Source organism: Rutidosis leptorrhynchoides, chromosome 9, assembly GCF_046630445.1.
Source record: "Rutidosis leptorrhynchoides isolate AG116_Rl617_1_P2 chromosome 9, CSIRO_AGI_Rlap_v1, whole genome shotgun sequence".
Classification (NCBI taxonomy): domain Eukaryota; kingdom Viridiplantae; phylum Streptophyta; class Magnoliopsida; order Asterales; family Asteraceae; genus Rutidosis; species Rutidosis leptorrhynchoides.
The window spans coordinates 303,407,188-303,430,720 of NC_092341.1; the positions used below are offsets into that span (position 1 = coordinate 303,407,188).

Below are 23,533 nucleotides of genomic sequence, written 5' to 3' on the forward strand. Positions count from 1 at the left end.
TTATATATTATTATATTAAATATAAAATATATGGAGCAGATAATAAAGAAAGACTTGTGACCTTGAGATGATGTCATAATCAAGTTCTAGCGATACTAGTCTTTCAGGCAGTGCTTATATAACACCACAAGAATACATAACACAAAACCAAAATGAATGTAATTATATTAAGTGGAAACAAGTGTTTAAACTCAACCTTAAGTCTCCATTTTGGAGACTCTAACCTTCTTGACTCAAAAAGGTCATGTGTGGCGGCCTGCTGCCTTTCCACATAACCGTGCATTCTTTGGGATCAGGAACTCGTCTCTGATTGACCCGGAGTTTGTGTAAACACGTAGTTAAAATTGTTCACCGAGGTATTGGCGGGCCCAGTATTCCGTCCTCACGTTCCACATCGCAACGTTGTCAAGTGCAACGTAAATTGCAGACCATGATTTTGGGTAAACCTATATAGCCGTATAAACAAGATTTTAGATTGCTGACCTTCATTAACAAAGTTAGATTTGTTTGTCTAAAAAAAGAACAGGTTGGCTAACAGGTCTAAATGGGTATTTTGGCACCTGTTAGGCTGACCCAAAACACTTTTTGACCAGCGTACCAAAATACGTTCGCAAAAGACATTATTTCAACCCGTTAGAGTAGGGCTGTCGTTAACATGCATAAAAAAACTGTACGTGGTTAATGTTGACTTTTTAATGACGGTTATCAAACTGTACAAGCATTTTCTGCACGTTAACGACAACCCTTAAGGCTGTCATTAGCGAAATCCATAAAAGTTAAATAAAAAACAAACATTTTGTTTCGCGGTATCTGGATTGTACTACGTGCAACACCATCTCGAAGATTATAACCATTCCTGCTACCTTGATTCCATTGTCCTCCATCCATTCTATATATATATATATATATATATATATATATATATATATATATATATATATATATATATATATATATATATATATATATATATATATATATATATATAAAATTCCCAATAAGAAAAAAATATTTGGCATAACCAAAAATACGTGCGTATTCACGACAACAAGCAATAATGTGCTTACCCGACAACAAAGAACTGGTAACCATTCATGTGATAACTTAGTACAATGTCGGACGGGTTTTCAAAGACAATTTCAACGAAACTCCTGAAATCGGCACCCATAACCGACGTATCTTGATATAGCCCGCCTCCACATGGTCTATCGGATATGCTTCCGACCCGGAAAACTCCCCCAATGTTGAAATAATCAGCAAGTTTTAGGGGGGGTATTAGTTGGGTCGGTTGGAGTGAATGAGACACTGTTGATTCCATATCGTTGCTTGACGTTAACTGAAGGAAATCATGTGGACTTTTAAATTTTATAAACGCAGCGGAACAATAAAAATAAAAATATTTTCATTTATTAATAAACATCTTTTATTAACATTAAAACAAACATTCAATTAAACATTCACACGATTAACAGTTCCCAGCAAGATCCAATTACACCACTAATAATTGCCAAATTAATAAATTCACAAAGAGGAGTTTAGATATACCTTTAACGAGCGATGCAAGAACGGTAGAAGCAACTATTCACGTCTAAGTTGAAACATATATTCAAAGTGTATGAATATCTCTATGGTTGATCCACACAGCACCTCAAACAACACCAGTTAGATGCTAATCCGTATATAACCAAAAATAATAATTAATCAAACCCTTTGATTAATTAATTAGATGCTCAAAAGAAAACAACTTATTTTCTTTACTTTGGTTCGGTACAATACAATAGCCAACAACTATTGTATTTAGTTTCTTTCTTGCGTCACACCACAACCAATTATGTATTTCGTATTATCATCGGAAAAAGATAAACAAAACAACAAGCCTTGTTTGTTGTTTTATATTATAAGCAAAGAACACCCCCTTTATTATTTTCTTCTTGCGTAGATGTGTTTCACCACAAAACGGCGGCCCCCTTTTCTTTATTATTGATGTGTCAGACCATAAAAAACAATTTTATGATATATCGTAATTCGTATATATCAACCTTATGGTTGTCAACCATTGATTTATTTAAATATAACTTGGACTCTTCTTTGTTTTGCTATACCGTACCCACCAAGAAACTAGGCCTAATTTCATTTATTTAATTTTGTCCAAATAATATAAGCCCATTAATATTTGATGGTTCAACAGTCCATTGAGCATTTTATATTTAATTAAATCATATATAATTAAATAATACTTTCGAACTATAGGTTATAATTATATATCAACAATATATAATGTAATGTTGTCTAAATGCTAAAGTGTGTGACCCCATAGGCCTTTATATAAGCGGTAGTATAGATTTGTGTTATGATGTGCACACTAAACCAACAAACTCCCACTTGTTCATGCCATAACATCTAGAAAACTATACAGACATATATTGGCGTCTAGCAACACTTCAATGCCCCCGAAAATATACAAGTTGATGTTTCAACGAAACGAGCTATCATTATTATTAAAAATAATTTAATGATTGATTGTCCATTGTCCCTTTATTGCCTATAGCGAGTTAACATGAGACATGGATCTAGTCATTCTCATTTGTCAACTGATTTTATTTCTCGATCTAGAAAGTTTCAATGCCAAGTTAAAATTGATCAGCAATCATAATAGCTTGGACATGGTCATGTAAATATCCATTCACTTTCATCGAGGGGCCCAGTGGTATCATACTCTCACATAGAGGAATAAATCCGATTATGGAAATTTAGAATAATCAACAATTATTCAAGGATTAAACATGCTAATATAGAACATAGTATTATAAATGAAAACGACCATACCTAGTATCTCAATTCATTTAGATAAAACTTCTTAATGTTCCAGAATATCCAAATACTAAATTACAAATGAAAAAGATGTAGCGTAACGAAGTCCAAAACTGATAGCATGATCGTCATACGGGTCGTGCATCATGGGCTTCGTGAACAGGTCAGCCACATTATCATCTGTAAGAACATTAAGAATACTAATATTATTCCTCTCAATGACTTCAAGAATGTAGTCAAATTTTTGAAGAATGTGTCGGATACATTTATGTACATGTAATTCTTTGGAAAGTTTAATAACCCTCGAACTATCACAATACATTTTCATAGAAGATTTAATGTTGATAACTACTCTGAATTCAATAGAACCTTCTTAATCCAGACAGCTTCCTGAGCAACTTCTCATATAGCAATGTATTCTGCTTTTGTTATGTGCAACAGTGCTCTACTTTGAGCTTTTCCAATTAACGGTCTCGTCTATCATGACAAAAACACACCCTGACTGGGACCGAGAATCATCTCGATCAGTTTGGAAACTAGCATATGTATTATGGGTAATACTTAACTCCTTTTCCAAACCACCGTAAACCATGAACATATCGTTAGTACTCTATAAATACTTAAGAATGTTCTTAACAACAATCCAATATTTTTCACATGGATTCCGTTAATAACGACTCGTCAAACTCGAAATCAATGAGACACCAGGTCTAGTACATAACATGGCATACACAATGGATCCTATAGCCGAAGCGTACGGGATAAATTTTATTCGTCTTATCTCATCAAGTGTGATATAACTTTGAGACTTACTCAAGGTTATGCCTTTTTGCACTTGCAATGCAATATTTATGCATGTACTCTGACTCAAACTAATAAACCATTTTGATATAATTCTATAGACCATGATTCTAAGTACATAAGTAGCTTCTTCAAAATTCTTTATGGAAAAACATTCTTCAAGCCAAGACTTGAAATCTTGCAAATTGGAATGTAATTTCCATTAAGTATTATGTCATTAACATACTTGATCAAGAAGACTACTTTGCTCCCACTAGATTTAATGTAAACACATAGCTCATCTTGGTTTTGAGAAAAACCAAACTCTTTGATATTCTCATCAAACCTAAGATTCTAGCTCCTAAATGCTTGCTTTAATCCATAAATGGATTTTAGAAGCTTTCATACTTTATTAGGATGCTTAGGATATATAAACCCTTTCGGTTGAACCATATATACGTCCTCGCTTAGGTCGACATTTATGAAAGCGGTTTTGATATCCATTTACCATACTTCATAATCATGGAAAATAGCTATGGCAATAAGTATCCTAACTTATAAAGCTAGCGATCAGTGAAAAAGTTTCATCATAACCTTTTGCTACGAATCGAGCTTTAAAAGTGCTTACATTACCGTCCATGTCAGTCTTCTCTTTGAAGACTCATTTACACCTATTGTCTTACAATTGGGTGGAAGATCAATCAAGTCACATACTTGATTATTTTTAATGGACTGCATCCTTATATTCACAGCATCTCGTCATTTGGCAGATAAATATGATATGACCTCACGGTAGCTAGAGGGTTCATCATAACCCCCTAGGTGAGGTTCATCTGAATTAATCAGATAATTAAACCTCCTATGCTGATGAGGAGTTCTAATAGATCTATGAAGTGCAAGTACAACACGTTCTGGCTCATCAACAATGCACTTAGATTCAACGTGTGGATTGCTAGTGCTTATAGAAGGTATGTTATTTTGTGGTTCTTGAATTTCTTCAAGATCTACTTTACTCCCACTAAATTCTTGTAAGAGAAGATCCCTTTCTAAGAAGTTAGTAGACCGAGGTTGTTTTTAGCATGGTAGTAAAAGTAGTAACACATTATTTTCTTTAGGTATCACAAAATTGACAATGATACGTCTGGGTTTTGTTTAGAGTGTCATGTTTCACATACACTTCACAACCCAGACTTTTAAATAAGACAACTTGGGATTCTTCTCATGACAAAGCTCATATGGTGTCTTTTCTACCTTCTTGGTTGGAATCATAGTGAGTATGCCTGCAATAGACTCAAATTCATATCCAAAAAGACTGTGATAGAGTAGTCAGAATCATCATTAATCAAAACCATATCAAGTAAAGTTCGTGAAATGTCTCGTTCTTATTGATTAAAAACGTTCCATATTAATTGATTTCGTTGCGAGGTTTTGACCTCTATATGAGACGTTTTTCAAAGACTGCATTCATTTTAAAACAAACCATAACCTTTATTTCATCAATAAAGGTTTAAAAAGCTTTACGTAGATTATCAAATAATGATAATCTAAAATATCCTGTTTACACACGACCATTACATAATGGTTTACAATACAAATATGTTACAACAAAATAAGTTTCTTGAATGCAGTTTTTACACAATATCATACAAGCATGGACTCCAAATCTCGTCCTTATTTAAGTATGCGACAGCGGAAGCTCTTAATAATCACCTGAGAATAAACATGCTTAAAACGTCAACAAAAATGTTGGTGAGTTATAGGTTTAACCTATATATATCAAATCATAATAATAGACCACAAGATTTCATATTTCAATACACATCCCATACATAGAGATAAAAATCATTCATATAGTGAACACCTGGTAACCGACATTAACAAGATGCATATATAAGAATATCCCCATCATTCTGGGACACCCTTCGGATATGATATAAATTTCAAAGTACTAAAGCATCCGGTACTTTGGATAGGGTTTGTTAGGCCCAATAGATCTATCTTTAGGATTCGCGTCAATTAGGGTGTCTGTTCCCTAATTCTTAGATTACCAGACTTAATAAAAAAGGGCATATTCGATTTCGATAATTCAACCATAGAATGTAGTTTCACGTACTTGTGTCTATTTTGTAAATCATTTATAAAACCTGCATGTATTCTCATCCCAAAAATATTAGATTTTAAAAGTGGGACTATAACTCACTTTCACAGATTTTTACTTCGTCGGGAAGTAAGACTTGGTCACTGGTTGATTCACGAACCTATAACAATATATACATATATATCAAAGTATGTTCAAAATATATTTACAACACTTTTAATATATTTTGATGTTTTAAGTTTATTAAGTCAGCTGTCCTCGTTAGTAACCTACAACTAGTTGTCCACAGTTAGATGTACAGAAATAAATCGATAAATATTATCTTGAATCCATCCACGACCCAGTGTATACGTATCTCAGTATTGATCACAACTCAAACTATATATATTTTGGAATCAACCTCAACCCTGTATAGCTAACTCCAACATTCACATATAGAGTGTCTATGGTTGTTCCGAAATATATATAGATGTGTCGACATGATAGGTCGAAACATTGTATACGTGTCTATGGTATCTCAAGATTACATAATATACAATACAAGTTGATTAAGTTATGGTTGGAATAGATTTGTTACCAATTTTCACGTAGCTAAAATGAGAAAAATTATCCAATCTTGTTTTACCCATAACTTCTTCATTTTAAATCCATTTTGAGTGAATCAAATTGCTATGGTTTCATATTGAACTCTATTTTATGAATCTAAACAGAAAAATTATAGGTTTATAGTCGGAAAAATAAGTTACAAGTCGTTTTTTTAAAGGTAGTCATTTCAGTCGAAAGAACGACGTCTAGATGACCATTTTAGAAAACATACTTCCACTTTGAGTTTAACCATAATTTTTGGATATAGTTTCATGTTCATAATAAAAATCATTTTCTCATAATAACAACTTTTAAATCAAAGTTTATCATAGTTTTTAATTAACTAACCCAAAACAGCCCGCGGTGTTACTACGACGGCGTAAATCCGGTTTTACGGTGTTTTTCGTGTTTCTAGGTTTTAAATCATTAAGTTAGCATATCATATAGATATAGAACATGTGTTTAGTTGATTTTAAAAGTCAAGTTAGAAGGATTAACTTTTGTTTGCGAACAAGTTTAGAATTAACTAAACTATGTTCTAGTAATTACAAGTTTAAACCTTCGAATAAGATAGCTTTATATTTATGAATCGAATGATGTTATGAACATCATTACTACCTTAAGTTCCTTGGATAAACCTACTGGAAAAGAGAAAAATGGATCTAGCTTCAACGGATCCTTGGATGGCTCGAAGTTCTTGAAGCAGAATCATGACACGAAAACAAGTTCAAGTAAGATCATCACTTGAAATAAGATTGTTATAGTTATAGAAATTGAATCAAAGTTTGAATATAATTATTACCTTGTATTAGAATGATAACCTACTGTAAGAAACAAAGATTTCTTGAGGTTGGATGATCACCTTACAAGATTGGAAGTGAGCTAGCAAACTTGAAAGTATTCTTGATTTTATGTAACTAGAACTTGTAGAATATATGAAGAACACCTAGAACTTGAAGATAGAACTTGAGAGAGATCAATTAGATGAAGAAAATTGAAGAATGAAAGTGTTTGTAGGTGTTTTTGGTCGTTGGTGTATGGATTAGATATAAAGGATATGTAATTTTGTTTTCATGTAAATAAGTCATGAATGATTACTCACATTTTTGTAATTTTATGAGATATTTCATGCTAGTTGCCAAATGATGGTTCCCACATGTGTTAGGTGACTCACATGGGCTGCTAAGAGCTGATCATTGGAGTGTATATACCAATAGTACATACATCTAAAAGCTGTGTATTGTACGAGTACGAATACGGGTGCATACGAGTAGAATTGTTGATGAAACTGAACGAGGATGTAATTGTAAGCATTTTTGTTAAGTAGAAGTATTTTGATAAGTGTATTGAAGTCTTTCAAAAGTGTATAAATACATATTAAAACACTACATGTATATACATTTTAACTGAGTCGTTAAGTCATCGTTAGTCGTTACATGTAAGTGTTGTTTTTAAACCTTTAGGTTAACGATCTTGTTAAATGTTGTTAACCCAATGTTTATAATATCAAATGAGATTTTAAATTATTATATTATCATGATATTATCATGTATGAATATCTCTTAATATGATATATATACATTAAATGTCTTTACAACGATAATCGTTACATATATGTCTCGTTTAAAAATCATTAAGTTAGTAGTCTTGTTTTTACATATGTAGTTTATTGTTAATATACTTAATGATATGTTTACTTATCATAGTATCATGTTAACTATATATATATATCCATATATATGTCATCATATAGTTTTTACAAGTTTTAACGTTCGTGAATCACCGGTCAACTTGGGTGGTCAATTGTCTATATGAAACATATTTCAATTAATCAAGTCTTAACAAGTTTGATTGCTTAACATGTTGGAAACATTTAATCATGTAAATATCAATCTCAATTAATATATATAAACATGAAAAAGTTCGGGTCACTACAGTACCTACCCGTTAAATAAATTTCGTCCCGAAATTTTAAGCTGTTGAAGGTGTTGACGAATCTTCTGGAAATAGATGCGGGTATTTCTTCTTCATCTGATCTTCACGCTCCCAGGTGAACTCGGGTCCTCTACGAGCATTCCATCGAACCTTAACAATTGGTATCTTGTTTTGCTTAAGTCTTTTAACCTCACGATCCATTATTTCGACGGGTTCTTCGATGAATTGAAGTTTTTCGTTGATTTAGATTTCATCTAACGGAATAGTGAGATCTTCTTTAGCAAAACATTTCTTCAAATTCGAGATGTGGAAAGTGTTATGTACAGCTGCGAGTTGTTGAGGTAACTCAAGTCGGTAAGCTACTGGTCCGACACGATCAATAATCTTGAATGGTCCAATATACCTTGGATTTAATTTCCCTCATTTACCAAATCGAACAACGCCTTTCCAAGGTGTAACTTTAAGCATGACCATCTCTCCAATTTCAAATTCTATATCTTTTCTTTTAATGTCAGCGTAGCTCTTTTGTCGACTTTGGGCGGTTTTCAACCGTTGTTGAATTTGGATGATCTTCTCGGTAGTTTCTTGTATAATCTCCGGACCCGTAATCTGTCTATCCCCCACTTCACTCCAATAAATCGGAGACCTGCACTTTCTACCATAAAGTGCTTCAAACGGCGCCATCTCAATGCTTGAATGGTAGCTGTTGTTGTAGGAAAATTCTGCTAACGGTAGATGTCGATCCCAACTGTTTCCGAAATCAATAACACATGCTCGTAGCATGTCTTCAAGCATTTGTATCGTCCTTTCACTCTGCCCATCAGTTTGTGGATGATAGGCAGTACTCATGTCTAGACGAGTTCCTAATGCTTGCTGTAATGTCTGCCAGAATCTTGAAATAAATCTGCCATCCCTATCAGAGATAATAGAGATTGGTATTCCATGTCTGGAGACGACTTCCTTCAAATACAGTCGTGCTAACTTCTCCATCTTGTCATCTTCTCTTATTGGCAGGAAGTGTGCTGATTTGGTGAGACGATCAACTATTACCCAAATAGTATCAAAACCACTTGCAGTCCTTGGCAATTTAGTGATGAAATCCATGGTAATATTTTCCCATTTCCATTCCGGGATTTCGGGTTGTTGAAGTAGACCTGATGGTTTCTGATGCTCAGCTTTGACCTTAGAACACGTCAAACATTCTCCTACGTGTTTAGCAACATCGGCTTTCATACCCGGCCACCAAAAATGTTTCTTGAGATCCTTGTACATCTTCCCCGTTCCAGGATGTATTGAGTATCTGGTTTTATGAGCTTCTCTAAGTACCATTTCTCTCATATCTCCAAATTTTGGTACCCAAATCCTTTCAGCCCTATACCGGGTTCCGTCTTCCCGAATATTAAGATGCTTCTCCGATCCTTTGGGTATTTCATCCTTTAAATTTCCCTCTTTTAAAACTCCTTGTTGCGCCTCCTTTATTTGAGTAGTAAGGTTATTATGAATCATTATATTCATAGATTTTACTCGAATGGGTTCTCTGTCCTTCCTGCTCAAGGCATCGGCTACCACATTTGCCTTCCCGGGTGGTAACGAATCTCAAAGTCGTAATCATTCAATAATTCAATCCACCTACGCTGCCTCATATTCAGTTGTTTCTGATTAAATATGTGTTGAAGACTTTTGTGGTCGGTATATATAATACTTTTGACCCCATATAAGTAGTACCTCCAAGTCTTTAATGCAAAAACAACCGCGCCTAATTCCAAATCATGCGTCGTATAATTTTGTTCGTGAATCTTCAATTGTCTAGACGCATAAGCAATCACCTTCGTTCGTTGCATTAATACACAACCGAGACCTTGCTTTGATGCGTCACAATAAATCATAAAATCATCATTCCCTTCAGGCAATGACAATATAGGTGCCGTAGTTAGCTTTTTCTTCAATAACTGAAACGCTTTCTCTTGTTCATCATTCCATTCAAATTTCTTCCCTTTATGCGTTAATGCAGTCAAGGGTTTTGCTATTCTAGAAAAGTCTTGGATGAACCTTCTGTAGTAACCAGCTAGTCCTAAAAACTGGCGTATGTGTTTTGGAGTTTTCGAGGTTTCCCACTTTTCAACAGTTTCTATCTTTGCCGGATCCACCTTAATACCTTCTTTGTTCACTATGTGACCGAGGAATTGAACTTCTTCCAACCAAAATGCACACTTTGAAAACTTAGCGTACAATTCTTCCTTCCTCAATACTTCTAACACCTTTCTCAAATGTTCACCGTGTTCTTGGTCATTCTTTGAGTAAATAAGTATATCATCAATGAAAACAATGACAAACTTGTCAAGGTATGGTCCACACACTCGGTTCATAAGGTCCATGAACACAGCTGGTGCATTAGTTAAACCAAACGGCATGACCATAAACTCGTAATGACCATAACGTGTTCTGAAAGCAGTCTTTGGAATATCATCTTCTTTCACCCGCATTTGATGATACCCGGAACGTAAGTCAATCTTTGAATAAACAGACGAGCCTTGTAGTTGATCAAATAAGTCGTCGATTCTCGGTAGTGGGTAGCGGTTCTTGATGGTAAGTTTGTTCAACTCTCGGTAGTCGATACACAACCTGAATGTACCATCTTTCTTCTTGACAAACAAAATAGGAGCTCCCCACGGTGATGTGCTTGGTCAAATGAAACCACGCTCTAAAAGTTCTTGTAATTAGCTTTGCAGTTCTTTCATCTCGCTGGGTGCGAGTCTGTAAGGAGCACGAGCTATTGGTGCAGCTCCTGGTACAAGATCTATTTGAAATTCAATGGATCGATGTGGGGGTAATCCCGGTAATTCTTTCGGAAATACATCGGGAAATTCTTTTGCAATAGGAACATCATTGATGCTCTTTTCTTCAGTTTGTACTTTCTCGACGTGTGCTAGAACAGCATAGCAACCTTTTCTTATTAGTTTTTGTGCCTTCAAATTACTAATAAGATGTAGCTTCGTGTTGCCCTTTTCTCCGTACACCATTAAGGGTTTTCCTTTTTCTCGTATAATGCGAATTGCATTTTTGTAACAAACGATCTCTGCTTTCACTTCTTTCAACCAGTCCATACCGATTATCACATCGAAACTCCCTAACTCTACTGGTATCAAATCAATCTTAAATGTTTCGCTAACCATTTTAATTTCACGATTCCGACATATATTATCTGCTGAAATTAATTTACCATTTGCTAATTCGAGTAAAAATTTACTATCCAAAGGCGTCAATGGACAACTTAATTTAGCACAAAAATCTCTACTCATATAGCTTCTATCCGCACCCGAATCAAATAAAACGTAAGCAGATTTATTGTCAATAAGAAACGTACCCATAACAAGCTCCGGGTCTTCCTGTGCTTCTGCCGCATTAATATTGAAAACTCTTCCGCGGCCTTGTCCATTCGTGTTCTCCTGGTTCGGGCAATTTCTAATAATGTGGCCCGATTTTCCACATTTATAACAAACTACATTGGCATAACTTGCTCCGACACTACTTGCTCCGCCATTACTCGTTCCGACACCATTTGTTCCTTTCGTTCTATTAACCCCTGGTCCGTAGACCTCACACTTCCCCGCGCTATGACCATTTCTTTTACACTTGTTGTAAAATTTTGTGCAGAACCCCGAGTGATACTTTTCACACCTTTGGCATAGCTGCTTCTGATTATTGTTGTTGTTGCAGTTATTATTGTTATTGGGATGATTGTTGTAGTTGTTGTTGTTATTGTTGTTGTTGTTGTTGTTGTTGTTGTTGTTGTTGTTGTTGTTGGGCCGTTTGTTGTAGTTGCGATTGATGTTGCAATTGTTGGGATAATTGTTGCGATTATTGTTGTAATTGCTGTTGTTGTTGTATTGGTGATTCTTATCACCGTTTTCCTCCCACTTTCTTTTGACTTGCTTCACATTGGCCTCTTCAGCAGTCTGTTCTTTAATTCTTTCTTCAATCTGGTTCACTAGTTTGTGAGCCATTCTACATGCCTGTTGTATGGAGGCGGGCTCGTGTGAACTTATATCTTCTTGGATTCTTTCCGGTAATCCTTTCACAAACGCGTCGATCTTCTCTTCCTCATCTTCGAATGCTCCCGGACACAATAGGCACAATTCTGTGAATCGTCTTTCATACGTGGTAATATCAAATCCTTGGGTTCGTAACCCTCTAAGTTCTGTCTTGAGCTTATTGACCTCGGTTCTGGGACGGTACTTCTCGTTCATCAAGTGCTTGAATGCTGACCACGGTAGTGCGTACGCATCGTCTTGTCCCACTTACTCTAGATAGGTATTCCACCATGTTAACGCAGAACCTGTGAAGGTATGCGTAGCGTACTTCACTTTGTCCTCTTCAGTACACTTACTTATGGAAAACACCGATTCGACCTTCTCGGTCCACCGTTTCAATCCGATCGGTCCTTCGGTTCCATCAAATTCCAAAGGTTTGTAGGCAGTGAATTCTTTGTAGGTGCATCCTACACGATTTCCTGTACTGCTAGATCCAAGGTTATTGTTGGTATGTAGCGCAGCCTGTACAGCGGCTATGTTTGAAGCTAGAAAAGTACGGAATTCCTCTTCATTCATATTCACGGTGTGTCGAGTAGTCGGTGCCATTTCCTTCAAAATAGTCAAATGGAACAAGTTAATCATACAGAATATTAAGAGTATTTAATAGTATTTCGTAGCATAATATGAACTCATTTATAAAAGCTTTTTCTTCATATTAGCGTTTTATAAGTTTAAATTCGGGTAGTACCTACCCGTTAAGTTCATACTTAGTAGCTAATATACAATTCAACTACTACAATTCTATATGAAAAACTGATTATAATAATATTTCGCGTTCAAACTTTTACACAATATTTTACAAACTTACAATACCGCTTATTTTACATATAGCATGAAATATAGCACACAATAAATTTGATACAAGATGGTTGTGAAGATAATTCTAGCTAGTACACAAGTCGTTCAGCAAAGGCAATAAAGACACGTAATTCATATGTCCAGAAACAAGTCATGCATTCTGGTTTTACTAGGATTACTTCCCATCCTTGGTCTTGTGGAACATAACCGTTATGGCCGTTGATAAGACATCGTGTTGTAACGTCGTCAAAGGGACGAGGGTTACGTAATGTCCAACAGTCCCGTAACAATCTAAAAACCTCATTTCTTACCTCAATTACCGACTCCGTCACTTGTGGGAACGTTTTGTTTAATAGTTGTAGCCCGATGTTCTTGTTCTCACTTTGGTGAGAAGCGAACATTACTAATCCGTAAGCATAACATGCTTCTTTATGTTGCATGTTAGCCGCTTTTTCTAAATCACGAAGTCCAATATTCGGATATATTGAGTCAAAATAATTTCTTAACCCATTGCGTAAAATAGCATTTGGGTTCCCCGCAATATATGCGTCAAAGTAAACACATCGTAACTTATGGATTTCCCAATGTGATATCCCCTATCTTTCGAACGAAAGCCTTTTATAAACCAAGGCATTCTTGGAACGTTCTTCGAATGTCTTACAAACTGATCTCGCCTTAAATAGTTGTGCCGAAGAATTCAGACCGACTCTAGACAAGATTTCATCAATCATGTCTCCGGGTAGGTCTCTTAAAATATTAGGTTGTCTATCCATTTTGTGTTTTTATACTGTAAAATAGACAAGAGTTAGATTCATAAAAAAATACTTATTAATACAAGCAATTTTTACATATATCATAAAGCATAAGTACACTATATTACATATATTACACCACACGAATACAACTATCTTATTCCGACTGGCTTGTTTCTTCTTCTTCGGTTTTGGTTCGTTTTGCCAAGTTTCTAGGGATATATGTTGATCCCCTAATACGAGCCGTCGTTTTCCACATTGGTTTAGAAAAACCTGGTGGTTTAGAGGTTCCCGGGTCATTGTTACAACTTAAGGACTTCGGGGGTTGACGATACATATAAAGTTCATCGGGGTTGGAATTAGATTTCTCTATTTTTATGCCCTTTCCCTTATTATTTTCTTTTGCCTTTTTAAATTCAGTTGGGGTAATTTCTATAACATCATCGGAATTCTCGTCGGAATCCGATTCATCGGAGAATTGGTAATCCTCCCAATATTTTGCTTCCTTGGCGGAAACACCATTAACCGTAATTAACCTTGGTCGGTTGGTTGAGGAGTTTCTTTTACTTAACCGTTTTATTATTTCCCCCACCGGTTCTATTTCTTCATCCGGTTCCGATTCTTCTTCCGGTTCCGATTCTTCTTCCGGTTCCGACTCTTCTTCCGGTTCCTCTTCGGTAACTTGTGAATCAGTCCACGAATCATTCTAATTTACATTTGACTCTTCATTATTATTAGGTGAGTTAATGGGATTTGTTCTAGAGGTAGACATCTATCACATAATATCAAACGCGTTAAGAGATTAATATATCACATAATATTTACATGTTAAAAATATATAGTTTCCAACAAAATTTGTTAAGCAATCATTTTTCAAGTAAACACGGTCGAAGTCCAGACTCATTAATGCATCCTAACAAACTCGATAAGACACACTAATGCAAAATTCTGGTTCTCTAAGACCAACGCTCGGATACCAACTGAAATGTCCCGTTCTTATTGATTAAAAACGTTCCATATTAATTGATTTCGTTGCGAGGTTTTGACCTCTATATGCGACGTTTTTCAAAGACTGCATTCATTTTAAAACAAACCATAATCTTTATTTCATCAATAAAGGTTTAAAAAGCTTTACGTAGATTATCAAATAATGATAATCTAAAATATCCTGTTTACACACGACCATTACATAATGGTTTACAATACAAATATGTTACAACAAAATAAGTTTCTTGAATGCAGTTTTTACACAATATCATACAAGCATGGACTCCAAATCTCGTCCTTATTTAAGTATGCGACAGCGGAAGCTCTTAATAGTCACCTGAGAATAAACATGCTTAAAACGTCAACAAAAATGTTGGTGAGTTATAGGTTTAACCTATATATATCAAATCATAATAATAGACCACAAGATTTCATATTTCAATACACATCCCATACATAGAGATAAAAATCATTCATATGGTGAACACCTGGTAACCGACATTAACAAGATGCATATATAAGAATATCCCCATCATTCCGGGACACCCTTCGGATATGATATAAATTTCGAAGTACTAAAGCATCTGGTACTTTGGATAGGGTTTGTTAGGCCCAATAGATCTATCTTTAGGATTCGCGTCAATTAGGGTGTCTGTTCCCTAATTCTTAGATTACCAGACTTAATAAAAAAGGGCATATTCGATTTCGATAATTCAACCATAGAATGTAGTTTCACGTACTTGTGTCTATTTTGTAAATCATTTATAAAACCTGCATGTATTCTCATCCCAAAAATATTAGATTTTAAAAGTGGGACTATAACTCACTTTCACAGATTTTTACTTCGTCGGGAAGTAAGACTTGGCCACTGGTTGATTCACGAACCTATAACAATATATACATATATATCAAAGTATGTTCAAAATATATTTACAACACTTTTAATATATTTTGATGTTTTAAGTTTATTAAGTCAGCTGTCCTTGTTAGTTACCTACAACTAGTTGTCCACAGTTAGATGTACAGAAATAAATTGATAAATATTATCTTGAATCAATCCACGACCCAGTGTATACGTATCTCAGTATTGATCACAACTCAAACTATATATATTTTGGAATCAACCTCAACCCTGTATAGCTAACTCCAACATTCACATATAGAGTGTCTATGGTTGTTCCGAAATATATATAGATGTGTCGACATGATAGGTCGAAACATTGTATACGTGTCTATGGTATCTCAAGATTACATAATATACAATACAAGTTGATTAAGTTATGGCTGGAATAGATTTGTTACCAATTTTCACGTAGCTAAAATGAGAAAAATTATCCAATCTTGTTTTACCCATAACTTCTTCATTTTAAATCCGTTTTGAGTGAATCAAATTGCTATGGTTTCATATTGAACTCTATTTTATGAATCTAAACAGAAAAATTATAGGTTTATAGTCGGAAAAATAAGTTACAAGTCATTTTTGTAAAGGTAGTCATTTCAGTCGAAAGAACGACGTCTAGATGACCATTTTAGAAAACATACTTCCACTTTGAGTTTAACCATAATTTTTGGATATAGTTTCATGTTCATAATAAAAATCATTTTCTCAGAATAACAACTTTTAAATCAAAGTTTATCATAGTTTTTAATTAACTAACCCAAAACAGCCCGCGGTGTTACTACGACGGCGTAAATCCGGTTTTACGGTGTTTTTCGTGTTTCCAGGTTTTAAATCATTAAGTTAGCATATCATATAGATATAGAATATGTGTTTATTTGATTTTAAAAGTCAAGTTAGAAGGATTAACTTTTGTTTGCGAACAAGTTTAGAATTAACTAAACTATGTTCTAGTGATTACAAGTTTAAACCTTCGAATAAGATAGCTTTATATATATGAATCGAATGATGTTATGAACATCATTACTACCTTAAGTTCCTTGGATAAACCTACTGGAAAAGAGAAAAATGGATCTAGCTTCAACGGATCCTTGGATGGCTCGAAGTTCTTGAAGCAGAATCATGACACGAAAACAAGTTCAAGTAAGACCATCACTTGAAATAAGATTGTTATAGTTATAGAAATTGAACCAAAGTTTGAATATGATTATTACCTTGTATTAGAATGATAACCTACTGTAAGAAACAAAGATTTCTTGAGGTTGGATGATCACCTTACAAGATTGGAAGTGAGCTAGCAAACTTGAAAGTATTCTTGATTTTATGTAACTAGAACTTGTAGAATATATGAAGAACACTTAGAACTTGAAGATAGAACTTGAGAGAGATCAATTATATGAAGAAAATTGAAGAATGAAAGTGTTTTTAGGTGTTTTTGGTCGTTGGTGTATGGATTAGATATAAAGGATATGTAATTTTGTTTTCATGTAAATAAGTCATGAATGATTACTCATATTTTTGTAATTTTATGAGATATTTCATGCTAGTTGCCAAATGATGGTTCCCACATGTGTTAGGTGACTCACATGGGCTGCTAAGAGCTGATCATTGGAGTGTATATACCAATAGTACATACATCTAAAAGCTGTGTATTGTACGAGTACGAATACGGGTGCATACGAGTAGAATTGTTGATGAAACTGAACGAGGATGTAATTGTAAGCATTTTTGTTAAGTAGAAGTATTTTGATAAGTGTATTGAAGTCTTTCAAAAGTGTATAAATATATATTAAAACACTACATGTATATACATTTTAACTGAGTCGTTAAGTCATCGTTAGTCGTTACATGTAAGTGTTGTTTTTAAACCTTTATGTTAACGATCTTGTTAAATGTTGTTAACCCAATGTTTATAATATCAAATGAGGTTTTAAATTATTATATTATCATGATATTATCATGTATGAATATCTCTTAATATGATATATATACATTAAATGTCTTTACAACGATAATCGTTACATATATGTCTCGTTTAAAAATCATTAAGTTAGTAGTCTTGTTTTTACATATGTAGTTCATTGTTAATATACTTAATGATATGTTTACTTATCATAGTATCATGTTAACTATATATATATATATATATATATATATATATATATATATATATATATATATATATCCATATATATGTCATCATATAGTTTTTACAAGTTTTAACGTTCGTGAATCACCGGTCAACTTGGGTGGTCAATTGTCTATATGAAACATATTTTAATTAATCAAGTCTTAACAAGTTTGATTGCTTAACATGTTGGAAACATTTAATCATATAAATATCAATCTCAATTAATATATATAAACATGAAAAAGTTCGGGTCACTACAGTTCGATCCCTCCACTCAAACACACCATTATGTTGTGGTGTCTAAGGTGGAGTGAATTGTGAGACAATCTCACAATTCTTCAGGTGGTCCAAAAACTCTTAACTCATAAATTCACCTCCTCTATCAGAGTGAAGTGATTTAATGGTCTTTTCAAGCTGACTCTTTACTTCATTTTGAAAGACTTTTGAACATTTCAAAAAACTTCATGTTTATGTTTCAGCAAGTAAAACATAAAAATTTATACTATAGCCATCAGTTATTGTAACGAAGTAAGACTTACAATTTCTAGATATTGTTCTAAAAGGGTCACATACATCAGTATGTATTATTTCTAAAAAAAATTTAGCTCTTTCATCTAAATCGAAGAAATGAGTTTTTGTCATCCTTTCACATAAGCATTACTCACATACATCAAATGAATCAAAGCCATGTGATTCTAAAAGTCCATAAGAATGGAGTTTTGAAATGCGTTTTTTATATGACCAAGACGACAATGTCATAGATAGGTCTTATTCAAGCGTTGCTTGAATCGCTTGACGGTACAAGTATACATAGAATTCTCATTTGAAATCGCACCATGCATATCAATTTCAAAAATACCATCACTTGGATGGGCATTAAGATAAAAAAAATATTATCCTTAGAAATTGAAATATCAAAGTGCGTAAATGCAAGTTCAAAACCAGCATCTTTCAAACTATATTTCTCCTAATACTAGGAGCATAATCAAATTGTTCCAGCAAAACAATAAAACCACTTGGAAGAGTAAGCTCATAATGACCAATGACTTCAACCGAAGCTTGATTTCCATTGCTCACTCACAAATCAAGTGTGCCTTTCTTAAGTTTATTACTTCTCATTCCCTTTATATTGTTACAGGTGTGAAGGCCACAATCGGTTAACAAAGATCCCGAAATCACTAGAAGAAGTATATAACTGTATATGAAATATACCCGAGTTTGCTAGTCTTACCAGCATTGCCTTTTCTCAGATCAGATTGGTAGATAGGACAACTTCCTTCTCCAATTGCCAACCTTTCCACAATGGAGATATTCGGTGTCTTTAGTTGGAATTTTCTTCTTGGAAGGTGGAATATTTTTCCTGGAAAATGATTTGCCATATCCCTTCCACAAAGTATTCAGCTTATTCTTTTTCACCCTTCCATCCTATTTCTTCCTGATCATCGAACAACATCCGATAAGCATTTTGCTGAGTAGCAGCAACTGCCACAGTAGGAAGAACGGATAAGGGTTCTAAATTTTATTTAACTTCCATTTATGCTTGAGAACAGTTCTCAAGTTACAGTGCCAGGAAGGTTGAACATTGAGTTTATCCTTCTCTAGCAAAGAAGGAAGCGTATTTTGGTTTAAATTTTGATTATTTGACATCTACAACATATATAAGATTCAATTTAGTATTTTCGATATTGCGCTTCAACAAATTAACTACCCAAGTTTTATAATTTTTTTTAAAAAACAATTAATTTACGAAAGCCTAAGATCACATAGATGTTTCATAACCACATCTGTTGATCAGCTAGCAGTTATGGAGTCTATTGGTAGGTAGCGGGTACCAATTGCATTAAAAGTACAACTCTTATATCTTTATGGGACCTAGAGATATATGTAGTCCAACAAACCACTATTATCTACTGGCATGTTTGTCACATCCTTGCCTCGAACTCAGGTCTCACCGTAAATACGATTAAATCATCCAATTTGGAAACAGTGGAAATTCACGTCTCACTAAATCAAAAAATCTACCACGTGGCTATAATTCAGCCTAGTCTCACTAGATCAGAAAAATAACGAGGAGTGTTTACAAGCTCATTGGATGGCATGACTTAAATTTGACGGGTATATTGAAAAAGTTTGCGTAAACGAATAATGCATGCACATAAGATTCGTTACACTATTAGTTAAAAATCATTTTAACTAATTATATATGTTGATTATGTTTGTGTGGCCTTTTGTTATTTAATTAATAACATATAAAAATAACAAATACACAAACGTGTATCGTTTTAAAATAATTTTAAAAGATGTCATCTATATATATTATTTGAGTTTTAAAATCATCAATTTTAAACTCATTAGAGTTTAACTTTTAAAATCGACAATTTTAATCTTTAAACTCATTACGTATTTTATTTAATGTTTCCATCAAAAACGTTTAGCATATATTATAATCAACAATTATAAGAAAATCATTTAAATAAAACACGACCACGCATCAGATACATAATTAGCCTAGCCCAAAATTCTATGTTTGATCCCATGAGGCGACATGAGATCAAGAGGTCAAACTAAGGTCAATATTATAGCTCCCACTTGATTCAAGAACCAAGTGAAAACTTACTAAATGCCATTGTTGTTAACTTGATATGTGCACCATCTTCTAAGCCAAACTCCATGTCGCATCTTTATCTTCAATCTTCATCTTTTTAAATTTATATAAAATAGAAAAGTACAACTAATCTAATATTTTTATAATTTTAAATAATCCTAATTACAGAACTATGAAATTGAAAATAAATACAATACAACTTAGGCTTCATGGCCTTTGAATAAATCAATAACCAACATGGCTTAAAATTGCCATGACCAACAATCACAACATTCACACAAAACCAAATACATAGGTCGGGGCATTATGGGCTATGTATGCAATCACAACTTTAATAACTACATTATTAAAACATACATATGGCTTGTCCATGATTACAATGCATGTGTATAACCATGAAATAAAACAATCAACAATTATAATAATTATTCAAACCATAACAAGTAAATCTACAATTTAATATAGTGATATTCTTTCAATTATATTTGTGCGTCATGAAGTTAAGTCTATATCAACCGAGTTGACTTTTAAAACCAAAAAGGTTTTGACTTTCACCAATACACCACAAAGCTAGATTTAAAGAAACGGTGTAAAAGCGGCTCTGATACTACTGAAGAAAAATCGTGTGGACTTTTAAATTTTATAAATGCATCGAAACAAAAAAAATAAATATATTTTCATTTATTAATAAACATCTTTTATTAACATTAAAACAAACATTCAATTAAATATTCACACGATTAACAGTTCAAGGCAAGATCCAATTACACCACTAATAATTGTCAAATTAATAAATTTACAAAAAAGAGTTTAGATATACCTTTAATGAGCGATGTAAGAACGGTAGAAGTAACTATCCAAGTCTAAGTTGAAACATATATTCAAAGTGTATGAATATCTCTATGGTTGATCCACACAGCACCTCAAACAACACCAGTCGGATGCTAGTCCGTATATAACTAAAAATAATAATTAATCAAACCCTTTGATTAATTAATTAAATGCTCCAAAGAAAACAACTTATATTCTTTACTTTGGTTCGGTACAATACAATAGCCAACAACTAATGCATTTAGTTTCTTTCTTACATCACACCACAACCAATTATGTAATTTGTATTACCATCGGCAAAAGATAAACAAAACAACAATCCTTGTTTGTTGTTTTATATTATAAGCAAAGAACACACCCTTTATTATTTTCTTCTTGCGTAGATGTGTTTCACCACAAAACGGCCGCACCCTTTTCTTTATTATTGATGTGCCGTATAATTTTCATAGATCATAAAAAGAATTTTATGATATATCGTAATTCATATATATCAACCTTAGGGTTGTCCACCCTTGGTTTATTTAAATATAACTTGGACTCTTCTTTGTTTTACTATACCGTACCCACCAAGAAACTAGGCCTATTTTCATTTATTTAATATTGTCCAAATAATATAAGCCCATTAATATTTGATGGTTCAAAAGTCCATTGAGCGTTTTATATTTAATTAAATCATATATAATTAAATAATAATTTTTAACTATAAAAAAAAGTAAATAGTAATAATAATAAATGAGTAAATAAATAAATAAATAAAAAGAAAAGAAGACGCCATGGGGAGGATTGTCTACGTCTCACATCCCGCAAACCCTACACATGTGGGATTGAGTTATGTTGTTGTTGTTGTTGTTGTTGTGTAATATATTCGAACTATAGATTATAATTATATATCAACAATATATAATGTAATGGTGTCTAAATGTTAAAGTGTGTGACCCCATACGCCTATATATAAGCGGTAGTATAGATTTGTGTCATGATGTGCACACTAAACCAACATTAACTTGACCCGAAGAACTTTGTAGAACGATGGTTTGGCTGGGTGTAATCATGCCATATCGTTTCCTGCCATTAACACAGACGATTTCTTATTTTTGGCATAAGACTGCTCGTATCGGTTGGTCGTTGAGCCCGCCCTTGAGGCCGCCGTTCTAGGGCGCCGATACTAGCAACTTAGTCGTTGGCCGCCCTTCAACCACCGCCCTTCTTTATTTCTCTGATTCCAATTGATGAGGATCAAGGATCGTTGGACGACAAACGCTCTTCACAACAAACAATTAAAAACATCAACGTGCTTTTAATTGATAAAACACGTATTTACTAATACGTAAATATGAGATACAAAAGCAAACTCAAGGCTGACTTTTAATTAATTCCAAAAGTTAGATCGATAGCTTCATATATACATGGACTATATATATATAATAAGAGACATCTAGCTAGGATTCCTAACCGAATTGCACTCCTAACCTTATCACAATTCTAATTTAATGGAAACAAATAACTTAAATAAGTAAATAAACTTAATAAAATAAATAAACTAGATAACCATAACTAATTGCTTTGCCTCCAAGCATCCACGAGATCGGTTTCACATAAAAAACAAGTGGATTTGACCATCACTGCCATCACGTTGTTTTCCATCTCTGCCTTCATCTTCTTTTTCTTCTTCTTTTTCTTCTGTCTCTTCATCTCCTTTCTTTAATTCTTCTTTCTTCTTACGAGATTCATTTTTCTCAATTGTTTTCTGCTTCTTCCAAGAAGATTTTGTCTCATCTTTACTGCTTCCCCATCCACCACTCTTACTCACAGATGATGATGTGTGACCTCTCTTTTTGTTACTTGCTGAATTCTTCCAGTTTGATTTCTCAGCCTTTTTAATTCTTGTTGGACCCTGTGCACTGTCCCAGTTAACAGATTGTTCATCATCGTCTTGATCTTCTTGTGGGTATCGGATGGACATTTTGATATTTAATATTAATTACAACTAATCTAATACTTTTATAATTTTAAATAATCCTAATTACAAAACTATAAAATTGAAAATAAATACAATACAACTTTGGCTTCATGGCATTTGAATAAATCAATAACCAACATGGCTTAAAATTGCCATGACCAACAATCACAACATTCATACAAAACTAAATACATAGGTCGGGGCATTGTGGGCTATGTATGCAATTACAACTTTAATAACTACATTATTAAAACATACATATGGCTTGTCC

At 33.7% G+C, this 23,533-nt stretch overlaps 1 pseudogene; it reads right to left on the minus strand.

Moving 5' to 3' along the window:
• Positions 1-242: 242 nt before the first annotated feature.
• Positions 243-23,265, minus strand: LOC139868926 (L-ascorbate oxidase homolog; annotated as a pseudogene).
• Positions 23,266-23,533: the final 268 nt, after the last annotated feature.